At 42.5% G+C, this 13,375-nt stretch overlaps 1 protein-coding gene across 3 annotated transcripts in view; it reads left to right on the top strand.

Moving 5' to 3' along the window:
- The window catches only part of LHFPL2 (LHFPL tetraspan subfamily member 2), a 187,505-nt gene that overhangs the window by 1,305 nt on the left and 172,825 nt on the right, over window positions 1–13,375 (top strand). For all 3 annotated transcript variants that reach the window (XM_037801492.1, XM_037801490.1, XM_037801489.1), the window contains exon 2: window positions 11,971–12,049. The gene's annotated coding sequence lies outside the window, so the exon portion shown is untranslated. The remainder of the gene's footprint in view (window positions 1–11,970; window positions 12,050–13,375) is intronic.

Raw genomic sequence — 13,375 nt, 5'->3', positions numbered from 1 at the left:
CCTCAGTCCAACCAGGGCCGTTTCCTGTATTTCTCTACTGTGATTGAGTGAGTGTGTTTATGGATGTAGGCTACCATCAGTGCGTGTAAATGTAGAACCACGTTTTGAAATGGCAAAGCGTCCACTATAGACAAGTGTGTCCTGGGCCAGAGACGGGAAGGGGGAGCCAGAGCTGTTAGAGTCTTGCCCCAGAGAGTTAAACTTGAGTAACCGAGTTTGAGGGGCCATTTATAATCTGCACTTTGCTTTTCCCTTACCCACTGGCCTGAGAGCACCACCCTGCCAGATTTAAAAGAGGGTCTATACTAATTTCTTTGGTGTTGGTGTTGCCGTTTCCTGGTATTTCTGATTCTCTCCTACTTGGTTCTTTTTTAAAAACTACATCTTTTAAAATTTAAGAGTTAGAGAACACATGTTAATGAGTAGATTAAATGTTTTAAAGATAGGAAAGAGAATAAAAGATAAGATTCTCATTTCTTTTTGCTAGCATATCACAATAGGCTCGTTACTAATCTATGTCAAATCTGATTCTGATGAAATAATATTTGAGGGGTTTGGAGGAATACCAGATAAGCATTGTTGTGATAATATTTTTCCCCTAAGGGGTCACACAGATAGCAGAAATATGGCTGGTGGTTTGCAAAGGGTGCAAAAAACATTTTAAACTAACAAAAAAGACATTGAGACAAGTATGTTGCAGGGGTTGAGGAGATAGATTCATTAATCTCCAGAGCAATCCAATTAGGAATAATTACACTACTAATGAGCATTCTTGAAAGGGTCAACTTGGAATATAATTTGAGTTATGATACATGAAGTAGTAATTTGTCTATAGGAAGGAAGAAGGATCTTTGTCGACAAGAGCAAAGCCATGCCTCATGGAAAAAATAAATTATACTCTTCCTCCATGTGGATAGGCTCAAAACTGATGGCACTTTCTTAAAGAGATGGGTGGACTGATGATGAATTAAAGAGGTTTTACTACATACAGTGTTCATATAGTAATATAATAGCATTACTAGTCCCAGCGTTCTGGGATTCCAGTTTCAGGGAGTGTGATGTGCAGGCTCCATTTGGATGTAAGAGCAAAACACAGGTGTGGCATGAAATCCCAAGCTCCAAGCTCTCTGCCCCCCCCTGCCCCCCCCCCCCCCCCGCTGGCCACAGGTTCTTAGTTCCCAGGTGCCACCAAAGAAAATATCCAAGTTTTATCTGGGAAACAAGAAAACTAGCTGGATATAGTGGTGGACATGGTAAATACCTCTCTTGGGAATTCTAAAGGCTTTATTTTACCCAATGCTTGCTGCTCTGAGAAAGTTACAAACAGTAAGTAAATATCTAATCTCCAGAATTTATTCAAAAAAAATTTTTTTGGAGTATGTTTTGGGGTTAATGCTGCACTGCCCAATTTTTACTAGCCATGAAGCTTTGGAAAATGTTGTGCAGAAGAGCAAAGTGAACAAAAGCTACTGTTATTAAAACAATGTTTCTTGAGCAGGGAGCAATGCTGTGTATTGCTTGTTTTAAGTTAGTGTGGGAAGCAAGAACCAAGAGCAAACCGCTCTTCTCTTGGACCATACATTCTAGTGGGAAGGATCAACCTTGGCAAACTCCATGTGCAAGGAGCTCCATAAGCGCTGGAAGCTATCCATTCAGAACAGCTTGCCACTGGGAAGGCAGCACACTGGGTGAGCTTCCCTTCCACAAGCCAGCTTGATGGGAAGGAAGCCACCTGGCTGGGAGTGGTGGGGATAAAAAGCAGCTCCCAGCTGTCCTGCACTTCTCTTATGCATCCTCCATAGGCATAAGGGAGAAGGGGGTGGGGGACTTTTTCTTTCTGTACTTTTTAAAAGTATGTGTCCAGCTGATTGAGTCATGACTAAGTAGAACCACCAGTCAATGCATCATGAAAACAAATAGCAATTTTGCAGAGGTGAGAAGGCAAAAGAGGCAGAGGTAGGATCTGGTCATCAGCTTATAAAACCCTGATTGTGTCCAGGAAAGAATCTGTCTGGCACTTGTAATACCAGAATCTCTCTTGCTGTAGGTGTGACCTAAACAGTATAGGAATACTTGGTTCCTTTTGCACCTTCAATTTTTTTTCCTTTTTATTTACTTTTAAAATTACATAGGTGATAAATGATGCAATAATAATGTGTATGTGGGAAGTCTAGAAGGCTTGGAAAGTTTCAGGTGGTCAGGTCACTGCCAGTTATTGCTTGAACCAGAGTCAATATTGTGCATGGGGAAGTATCTGAGTATATAGGGTCTGGGGTGCTGGGCTGAACAACCTGAATTTTATCTCAAAAGTTGTGTGGAAGATGGATAATTTGCAGTAGGAGAATTATGTGACCTGATGGAGCTTTAGAAAGAGTGCTTTAGCCAAAATGTGGAGGCTAGGTGATCAGGAGACTGGGGGTGGGTGGGGGTGGGTGGGGAGTGGGGCAGGAGGTGAGCTAGGAGGCTAGTGCAGTAGAGCAGGAATCCTGGCAAGACTTGAGCACTCCCCAAGGCCAAGGTTGTGGTGAGGGAGGGGGGAGAGGCCTGGAGAGACTGACGATTCTTCCTTGGTCATTCCCAGGGGGCAGACTCTCAGCAAAAGGGAGCCCAGTTAAGCAGTTGAGAGAACCTCAGTTTGGGAAATGGTGAGAAGTGATGAGTTCAGTATTGAGTCCAAAATGAACTGTGAGTGGTTCAGGGAGAGATACCCAGCAGAGACGGAGAGATGTGGAGATGATAGATGGTGTTACTGTTACAGTAGGGGCAAGTGGTTGTCATAATGCCTCTGTCTCGTGCCTGCTCCCTCGAGGTTACTAAGCAGTGCTGAGGGGGAAAGTAATCTGTGTCTTTGAAACAGAATTTTTCTCTTTCATTCTTTCAGCAGGCCTAATGGGATAGTCAAGCCCCTGACCTTGGCCTCAAATGGCCCAGCTCTTGATGATGTTATTTTGCCAGACTTTATTAGATCGGTTTATGTTATTTTGAGCCAAGATAGTAAAGAGGAATGTAAATAGAATGGTTCTGAAAGCATAATTAATAGTTAGGATATGTAACTGATAAAAGTGATTACATTTATGTATATTTAGAGATTTATATTTATATAGTTATAGATGGATATATAGTTATTTATCATCTATCTGTCATCTAGCTATTTAGCTTTTAAGAAAATGTAAGACGACCTTCACTTGCTAAGAATGTAAGCTAGCTTTGTGTAAACTCCATAAAATACTGGACACAGTTTAAAAAGTATGCTATCTGCATGTTTTCTTAGTTTAACCTTAATACCATCAGCTAGGTCAAGAGAAACACCTAACTTTGACTTTGAGACTTGGCAGGTGAGAAAGGAAAACTTGGGTGTATTTTTCACTTTTTTCCCCCCTTCTGTGAGTTTTCCTGATATTCATTTAACACATTTTATTGATTAAATGATTTTATAGGTACTATTTAAAAAAATATTTCAGTCAGACTTAAAATATTTCTCAGTTATTCACTCAAGGTAAACTTATGAAGTCCCGTTTAGGACAGCTCAACCAAACCAACTTTTAAAACTGCACTTGGTTTCTTAGACAGTAGGTGTGGATGAAGAATATTGAGGATTTCAGGGGATTCATAACAAACTCTAGTTGAATGAAGAATATTGAGGATTTCAGAGAGATCATAACAAACCATGTTTAATATTTACTGAGGTGACATTAGCAGTAAAAGCAGTATTTCCTTGTGCCTTCTTTAAGTACAGAGAATGAGTCAACTAGCTGTAACCAGGTTGTCTAGCTTTTGGCTGCCAAAGCTAGTATGTTGCTGATTAGCAGCCCAGACTGATGTATGAAGCTAGGGGGTTATAACAGTAAATATGGTCTTTTAAAGCACCGTTTGTTAATGGAGCTAGGAACATTCAGTTTGGGGCTGAATCTCTCTGATCCTAAAAGCTCAGAGACTCACAGGGATCATTGGGTTGCTGATCAGCCGCGGATTGCTGGTGGACAGCTGCTCACCCAGGTCTTTTATCTGCAGCTGCTCCACCTGCACACCCTTTCTCCCCAACATTTATGTTTCCAACTTCAGGAGGGTGCTCAGGACTCTTCTGGTCTCTGTATTGGGAGAACTAACTTGTTTTCATGTTCACAAGCAATGAAGTTTGCCTTTTTTTTTTTTCTTGAGGATACTGAATAGTCCTCAAGGGCTATTGCTGTTAATTTGAATTTCAGTCATTTGTGGAATAAATGAAAGTGTACAGAGTGGACCCCAACAGATGCTTGTTGAATTGCATGCATGCTATTTGATTCCTACCCTTACTGCTATGGATTTAGGGTAAGACTTGTGGGGATTATTAGTCATCATCAGTCTATGTAACCAGCAATAATGCCTCACCTCAGCCTTGCCTGCTATTGAAAGGAAAAGTGATAGCCCCAGAAGAGGACATAGACTAAAATTTTAACTGGTTATCTTGGATTGGTAGGGTTATGGGGACTCCTTTTTTCCTTTAATTTTCTGTTTTCCACATTTTTGGTCAGTAGCATGTTACTTTTAAAATCAGTGCAAAATAGTTCGTGGGGTGTTTTGTTTTTGTACAAAACTGTAGCAGCAGTTTGGGCTGCAACACTGTACGTCTCCTGGCATCTGCGGTGCATCCATTGTAAGGCAGGTCTCTGTCTTTAAATAGAATTGAAATTCCTACTCTTTGTAAATATAGTTACAAATACTGAGGGCTGGAGGAATGCAACCATGACTGGGTGACCCACAGCCAGAGTGGGGAGTTTCCTCCAAACAATAGAGAAGAACCCACACCTTGCTGTCAGCACATTTTGTCTGTTTTCACAAACATTTTAAGTGTGATTTGAGAGTTGTTTCACTGCTGCATGTAAATATGTAAGCATCTGTCTGGTTGATAAGTGCTGAATTAAATGTGAAACTATACTGGCACATTAGTTTTCGTTTGAAATTGTTTCAGCATTCGGTATAACACTGATCAGCAGTGAGATATTAAATATCTCTATAGCAGCACCTTCCCCACATCCCCTGAAAATTAAAGGGATTTTTTTTCTCCACAGATTCCATTGTTCAGCATTTTCTTTCCACATTAAGTGGTGTTGTCAGGGGCACCTGGAGTTCAAGCTTCCTTTTTCCTGGGGTAGGCTGTAGTTGGGCTGAATTGAGTCATTTAGGCAGTTGTTTCAGAGAGGTTGTCATTGCATAGACAGTAGCCTCAATTAATCTTCACATAAGTGGTGCATGGTATACATTTATTAAAGACAAACTAACTTCTTAAAAAATTAACTTTTTTCTCTTGCCTTGGGAGGACATGTTTTCTGAAATTGAAAGTAATAGATTGGATAGTCTGGGAACTTTAGACTTACCAGTAAGCAGTGTTTTTGTGTTTGTAAATGATTTGTCATTGTATATTAAATATACTCTTAAGAAAAACAAGGCTCATAACTTTAAAAACAATCTAAAATCACTTCTTTTTTAAAAATGGCTAACAGTCTATTTTTAGAAGATGATTCTATATAGAGAAATGTCTCAACAGAGACTGACTCTGTCATTTGCTCATTCTTAAAGTATTCCTTTCAGGGTTCTCCTGTAGTGGAAGCTCATAATTAACCAACCAAATTACTGACTCTGCATGGATTTGTGCTGTAATATGTAGCACTACAAATTTATGGTGTGCCAGCTTACACAGGTGACTGGAAGTGATAGTTGATCTGAATCTTTATGGTAAATGGATGTTCTTAGGTTGCCTTGTCAGTTCACTCCATTTTTCCAGCTTGTTTTTAGATCTGTCATTCTTTTCTTAATTAGTAAGGAAAGGGCAGCATCAAAGGGAGCTAAGCTGATGTGTAGAATGTGTAAACTATAATACAAAGCCCAAAGGAGCTGTAGCTGGGGTCAGCATGGGTGAAGAGGCCACACTGAATAGTAAGAATCCAAGTGGTGGTGGTGATGAACAGGTGTGATAAGTTGTGTGTACACCTGTGTCAGCAGGTGGCCAGGGGACTGTTCAGGATCCTCTGACCAGCCATGCTATGCAGGAATCATTGCTCCCCTTGATCTGGAGAGTAGTCACAGGGACCCCAAGAGTGTGTTAGCTACTTTTGCAGTCAGATTAGTCAATGAAATGTGTGTGTTTTAAAAAATTACTAAAAAAAATTTTAAACAACTGCCGTCAAATTGGATTTCCTCTAGCTTGTGTATGTATATTTGATTATTAAAATCTTGACCGTGGGACTTCACATGTCTTCTTGTGAAATGTCAGCTTTTTCAGTTCTGGCGTGTTGTTCAGTCTGTCCAGATAGTTTTGAGATCCGACCGGGTCACCTGTCAGGTCAGCCTTCTCTCTGGGCTGCGTGTTGTTCCTAGATACATTCTGTTCATCAGTCATTTAAGTTCTTTGAGTCCTTTTCTAGTGCTGCTCTGCTCAGCCTCCCCTTGTCATTCTCTCCAAGTCCTCTTAGTAACCAAGGGTACGGCAGCCTTTGTAGGTGACTGGAGGGCGGAGGGTTGGAGTCTGCCAAGACACAGAGGAAGCTAATCATACCCGTGACCTTGACCTCATTAACATTGTGCTGTAACCCAGAGAGCCAGCATTCCTTGGTATTATTTCACTTTGGATTGTCTCCCCTGATTTATGGTCACAGGGTCCATATTCTTGCCTTCTGAGAGCCAGATGAGAATCAAAGGAGATGCCTCCTTTTAACGCCCTTAAATTTGGACTTTGTATTTTCAGCTAGTTATTGGGCCTTGCTGAGATGGTGATTTGGTCCTGAATCCAGCCAGGACTGACAGACTAAAAGAGCTTGGGGGAGGAAGGCCTCTTAGAGTCTGGAGCATAAGTGGGCGGGTTGAGGACCTGCATATCCCTTAGGTGGGGGTAAAAGTCTTGCAGTGGCACTTTCCTCCCCACCTCTTAAGGTAGGGCTTCTCAAGCTTGCATGTGCACAGGAATCACCCGGGATCTTGTTAAAATGCAGGTTTGATTCAGCAGGGCTTGGTGGGACCTGGGATTCTGCTGAACCTCGCAGACCATGAGGTCACCTGTGAAGTCTGACTTAATGTTGGTTGGAGATGACTTCTATCCGGATGAGACTGAAGGGCCCTCAGCCCTGTTGCCTGTATCCAGGCCTAATAGCTCTGAGGAGCAGCTGTGCGGGGATTCCTTCTAGTTCTTAGGGTAGGGAGATGGTTAGGCTAAGGGGAAAGGTTTTGGGTTTGCTAAATTTTAGTTAAATTGATTTCCTTATTTCCTTATTATGTGTTAATTATATTCTGTAATTTTAAGAGATACAGAAGGCTCCATCTTCCTCCAATTAAATCTACATATAGCTTTTCAAGTTATGTGTTTACAAAGTTTAAAAAAAGTTACCCATTGTTTCATTTAGAGCTTACTTTCTGAGACTTGCCTGAACCCTTGGAGGGCTGGGGTTTTGAAAAACTCCCCTGGGGTTTTGATTTTGTAGGTATGGTGTGAGAAACTAGTTTCTAAACAAAGCTTCAAGGTGTTTCTTATGATCAGACAGGTTCTAGAAACCCAATTCAGAGAAATGTCAATTTAGAAAATCCATTTATGTGAGCCTGTGATCTTGGCCTTGTGTGAGGGGCTCCCTTACCAGTTCTTTTCTTGGCCTTTGGGATACTTGGTTGTGAAGGGCTGCCTTCTGTCCCCTTGGATCCACTTCATTTTTCATCTTGACACATGTTGTAGTTCTTACAGCGCTTATCTTGGATGGGACCAAATCAGAGAATTCTTTGTCAACAATGGAGAAGTTGTTTCTGTGAAGCCTTTATTTTTAGGAAGGTTTTACCAACACCAATTAAGTCTTTGGGGCATTCTTGGAAATACTGGGCAATAAAGCTTTGAGCCTCTGCAGAGAAGCCTTCAATAATGCCTTGAAGCTGACTGTTCCATTACCTTCTCGCCTTTCCTTCAGACCTTGGAGATAATGGATATCCCCTTTTTAAATGCTGACTAGAAATGGACGGATAAAGGACATCCCATTCTCCACAGACCAGTTTGGTTCTCAGCCTGTGTGAACTAGCAGATTAAAGGGTTGGGCTTTCCACATGGTTATATCACAGTTAACCTCCATTTCTACAAATGCAAGATCCAACCTCAGCCCCACCCTAGAGAGGCAGAGTCAGTTTAAGAACCAGATGAAGTAGGAAATGGTCAGTGGGCTGGAGTAGGAGGAGTGCAGAAAGGGCTCCTTACCCAAAAAGTGGAACCCTAAGTGTGTTTACTGTAAATTCTACCGTTAGAGGGATTAGGGTGAAAGCATTTCTCTTGAAGCTTCTCATTAAACATACAAGCACCCATAGGACAGATAATACATTAGTTATTTATACTTTAAGATAAATGATATCAGAAAATGCTTCTTAAGATCAGCTAGCTGAGATCAGGGAATGACGAGAGTGGGCTTTTTGATGAGGTGAAGTGTGAAGCAAATGCGAGGATGGGAGGTGGGAGGCCATGGATTCTCCAGGTGTCTTGGGCAGCTCAAGAGGCTCACAGGATACCTGAGAGGGCACTAGACACACCTGATTCTTGTTCACTTCATTTGCATGTGTGTTACGGGAACTTTAATGTCATTGATGATGTGCTTGGCATACTTCTCTTTAATGTGGCCATTTTACATAGAGTGATGACATTACAGCTGCAGTGAAAAGCCAGGGGATCTATATGTGAAAATTAAGGTAAAAAACCATAATTGTACTTAGGATTACTTTCCTCTTCTTTTCTTTAATTGATTTGGTATTGAGAGAGAAGCTAGATCCAAGGCTCACAATTGACCCAGTTTCTGTACCTGCTCTGTACCTGCTTAACAGGTGAACTTGGCCAGCTGTAGAAGCTCTCCCCTGTCCACCGTGGGGCTTTTTCCCAGTCAGGCTTGAGGAGAAGGGCTCGGCTCTTCTGAGACCCCATTTCACATGGGCAGTGGTCTTTAGAGCATGCTTTCTCATATCTTTGAAGAATAGATACCTTTTTCAGGAGTTTTCAGCCTCTGGCTGGCAAAAAGAATCTTCAACGTTGACTTTCTACTGCCAAAACCAAAGCTTGGAGTGATACACATACAGTGTGTTTTCAGGACAGTATAAGAATGGGTTGTGAGTTTCTCTTTGCCTCTGCTGCCCGAGTTTAGCCAATACCAATAGAGAAGTTATACATAAGCTCCAGGAGTCAGAAGTTTGGGAACTTGTGTGAAGACTGACCCTAACACATAGTCATCCCCCCTTTCTGCCCCTAAGAGTCCCTGTCCATCTCCAGATTGGGCCCAGTGCCCCACATTTTAAGACTCACAGGATTTTTCTCCATGCTCTTGGGCAGGGTCTTGAAATAAAACACTCAAAAAAGTGAATCCGTTCTGTCACAAATAAGATGTCCTGTCTTCATTGGGTAATGGTTTACTGGTACTCAGGTAAAGTGGGGACACAGCCCACGAGTGACAGAAAGCGTTAAGAACTGTCTGTACCCCTTTCCCTGGAATGACTACCATTAACTTGCTCAGTGGCCTTGGGCAAGTCGTTTCATCTATTTGGGCTAGGAAAAGTGAGGGATGGAATTCAGGCCTAAGCCTTACTCTGGGTGAGTCCATGTGTTTGTTTGCTCAGTTACTTATTCAACACAACTTTTTAGGCTCCTCAGAGGGCACAATCTGTTTGGTAGGGAGAAACTGGCAGAGCAGCCTTTATCATCTGTGGCTGACAAGGTGTGGGGGTGCAGGATATAGAGGTGATGTGGGGACATGTAAAAGGCCTTTGGAAGTGTGGCCTCACAGGGACAGGTCCGAGGGTTGGAGAGCTGGAGTGTGCAGGCTGGAAGGTGCATTACACTGGAAGAAAAATGGGATTTCTGCAGTATTACTTGATGCAAGTTGGGAGGCGTGGGGTTCCTTGCACAGTTTGACATCCTGGTGCGATTTTGAGGTGGTAAAGCTCAGACTGCCTGGAAGCTGGATGTGGTTGGGACACAGTATATTATCTCACTCTGTGTTTATCTGAACACTGTTTTTACACTTTGGCCCATTTTCCCCCCTTTTGTAAAGAAAGCAAGAGCTATAGAAATATAAACAAGAATGTGAGAATTTTCCTGCTTTTTACAGAAATATGCTCTTTTGGAGGGAAGGGTTTTTTTTTTTTAATTTTTTTAAAATTTTATTTATTTATTTTTTTAGCAGGGAGAGAAGATAGGTATTCAAAGAGAGAGACAAAGAAGAGCTAAACTGAGCTCTTCTCAACCCAGAATTACTTTATGGCTTCTGGGCCTTAGTGTCTTTTTAATCACAGAGTTTCTTCCACACTACAAAAAGAAGCTTGACCCTCGGATAAAACTTCCCAGAGCCTTCCAGGATGGCCTATTGTTTCTTTTCTGGAGTGGTCAGATTCTATATCTAGTTGGTAGGAGAAACGTTTGCTAAAAGCAGAAGCATGTGTCCACTTTCCTTGAAGCTCGGGTTCCCTTTGCCTGTTGCAAGACAAATGAGGCTGCAGGAGAACAGGAAGAGGCCTGTTTTTGGGAAAATGGAATCCTCCCACAGTGCCACATCTCCAGCTCACAGGTGGACTGGTGCTCTCTACCTTTTGCTCTGCAGGGCTGGGAAAGATTCCGAGCCCCGTCAAAACCAGCTTTGTGTATCTTCTTTTAAACAAAAATGGATTTCAAAGACCCCTGGAATGGGAAGCCTCGAGCATAGAGTCACTGTGGGGTTTCCAGGCTGGGCTAGCTCTGCCGATACCCTCTGTCCCCCAGAACTGGCACTGCCCCCATTTGCAGTAAAGCAGTTGGTTCACAAACTCTAGGGAACATCAGAATCACCTGGAGGGCTCTTTAAACCAACGCTTGCTGGGTCCCACCCCAAGAGATTCTGATTTACTAGGTTTGGGATGGGGCCAAATAATTTGCATTTCTAAGAAGTTGCAGTGGTGCTGATGCTGTTGGTCTGGGGATCACACTTTGAGAACCACTGTGATTCCTGCTCATTTATAAACCCTCTGGAGGATGGCTGGGACAGTCACTCTGCTCGTGAGGTGGTACCTCTGAGTTTGTGTTTGCCTATTGGGAATCACCTAAAGCTGGAGGAGCCTATAATTCAGGTTCACTGGAGATGCTGGAGGGGGGACCCTAGTTTAGTCTTCTTACTGTAGGGCCTTCTCTCTGGTCCTCTCTACAACATACCAGGATGTGACATTTTGGGAAGCTAAGAAAGGCTTTCATTGCCTCCGCATTTGTTTTTTCTCTGGTATTGCAGAAAGTTTTCTCTGTGAACCATACCACTCTCCTACATACAAGGGTTCATTGGCTGCCACTGGCCTTAGGATAAAGTCCAGACTCTAAAATCGCTGCAGGGCCTTTGTGACTGCCTACCTTTATAGTTTCATCTCTCACCAGTCTCTTTCCTGGCCTCTGAAAGACTCCAGTGGTCACCAACCCCTTTTGCTTCCAGGGCATCCTGTTGTGCTATTCCCTCTGCCTGTGGTCAACTCATGCTTGCCAGACCTCATCTTACCCATCATTTGTTCCTTTGACCTCTCTGGAATCACCTGATGCCTCTGCAGAGGTTCCCACATCATCTTGTAAATTGATCTTCCGCCCTTATTAGCTGCATCACAGTCGTGATTACTACCTGTTCATGTCTCTGCCTTTGTGGACTGTAAGCTCCTTGATGACAGGGAACCCATTGGATGGTGCCTGGCATATGGGAACATTCTGTGAGGTAGGTGCTCTAGGGGAGGAAACCGAGGCATAGATAGCTTAATTAACTGCCTTATGGTTACCCTGCTACTGAGTTAAAAAAACACAACAGCAGCAACAGAATTCTCACCCTAGTATGTTTGGCCCAACCCCTGGGCCACCTGATGCTGCCTAGGTTTTCTACTCTGAGACGGAAGCCCCTAGCCATGGTCTGCAGGTTTTCTTCTGGGACCATTAAATGCCTGGCTATTGCAAGTTAACAGAAATGGCCCTTTTCTGTTGTTTTTCAGGTAAATTGGGAAACTGACTGTTGAGTTCACAGCTGGCCTGTAATTTCTGCATCTCATCAGGGAGCACATCCTCATACAGGTAAGGGGTTGATTCTTGGGACCAGCTCGTGTCCAGTGGTAGTTGGAGAACTATGCCATGACATATACACTCTAATAACTACCCAAAGTTCTCATTTATTAAAAAGAAAATCCTAAATTTAGAGTAACATCTCCCCTAAGGAAGATGTCCAATGGTCCCCTGCCCTGCTGTGAGTTATCTTGTGAAGATGTTTACTTAGCTGGCTGACTCCAGGCACTGCTCTTTCCTTTGTGCCAGGTACCCTTCTCCCTTGCATCGGGGTTGATTCTTTAGAATTCCTTTTTCTCCTTTATGTCCCAGCCCAAATTTCACCTTTTATTCATCAAAGTATCTTAATGAGAGGCTGTTTACGAACATAGCCTTCCTCTTGCTTTCCAAAAGAATAGTTGCTTCTCTGTGCTCATATACCACTTTGTATTTGTCATGGTGAGCTTTTGGTACTTGTTTATGCACATCTTTTTTTCTTCTCTAGTCTGTGAGTTCCTTTTGTTACTCTTGGCACATAACAGATTTTCAATGAATGAATGAATATTAGCCTGAGGAAAAAATGCCCCAATAAACTAAACTAAGGCAGAGTCACAAAAAATCATGTGTTCTTAAGCCAATTAAATAATTTGTAGATTGGCTTTTTGGATTAATTACATGCTGTTTGCTCACATTACCACACATAATTGAAAATTTACCATAATATAATTAAATCAATAGGAGTTTAGATTCTTCCCCTTGTTGAAAAGGATAAGAGGTCTTGAGTTTTTGTTTCATTTTTTTCCCTCTTAGTAGCGTAGTGTTGCTAGGTCCTGGGGTAGGAGGAGAGGGGGGAGGAGGGCAGTAATGTACTAAATGGCCCCCTGCAGCCCGAGGGTCATGAACAACCAGCCTCTTGGCTTCCCTGGGAGAGACTCAGTTGTCAACCAGGCTCTGAAAGCCGCCATTAGCCCAACCATTGGCAAGCAGACTGCCATAGGATTGAAAATATATCTACATGTGCAGGCAATAAGGGAGCAAACAATAGATTTTCCCAATTACCAACTTAAAGGAAATAAAAACACTTCTGAGTGGCTTGAGCATTTGTTTTAAAACAGTGGAGGTTTAAATAATTTTAATAAAAAGCTTTAAAATCTGTGCAATTCTGTTTTCCCCATACTTCTTAGTAAGTTGGGTGCCTCAAGAACATACTGATTGGCTTGTTGAATTATTGCTTTATCCTGTGGGGTGGGAGGAGAAACTCAGTGCAGTGATTCCTCTCAGTGTGGGAGCCAAAATGCAGCCTGAGTCCTATCAAGAGCTGGTGGATGGTTGTGTCCATTGAATTCTGGGGGTGATACC

Source organism: Choloepus didactylus, chromosome 13, assembly GCF_015220235.1.
Source record: "Choloepus didactylus isolate mChoDid1 chromosome 13, mChoDid1.pri, whole genome shotgun sequence".
NCBI classification, from domain to species: domain Eukaryota; kingdom Metazoa; phylum Chordata; class Mammalia; order Pilosa; family Megalonychidae; genus Choloepus; species Choloepus didactylus.
This window is presented reverse-complemented; position numbering and strand designations above follow the sequence as displayed.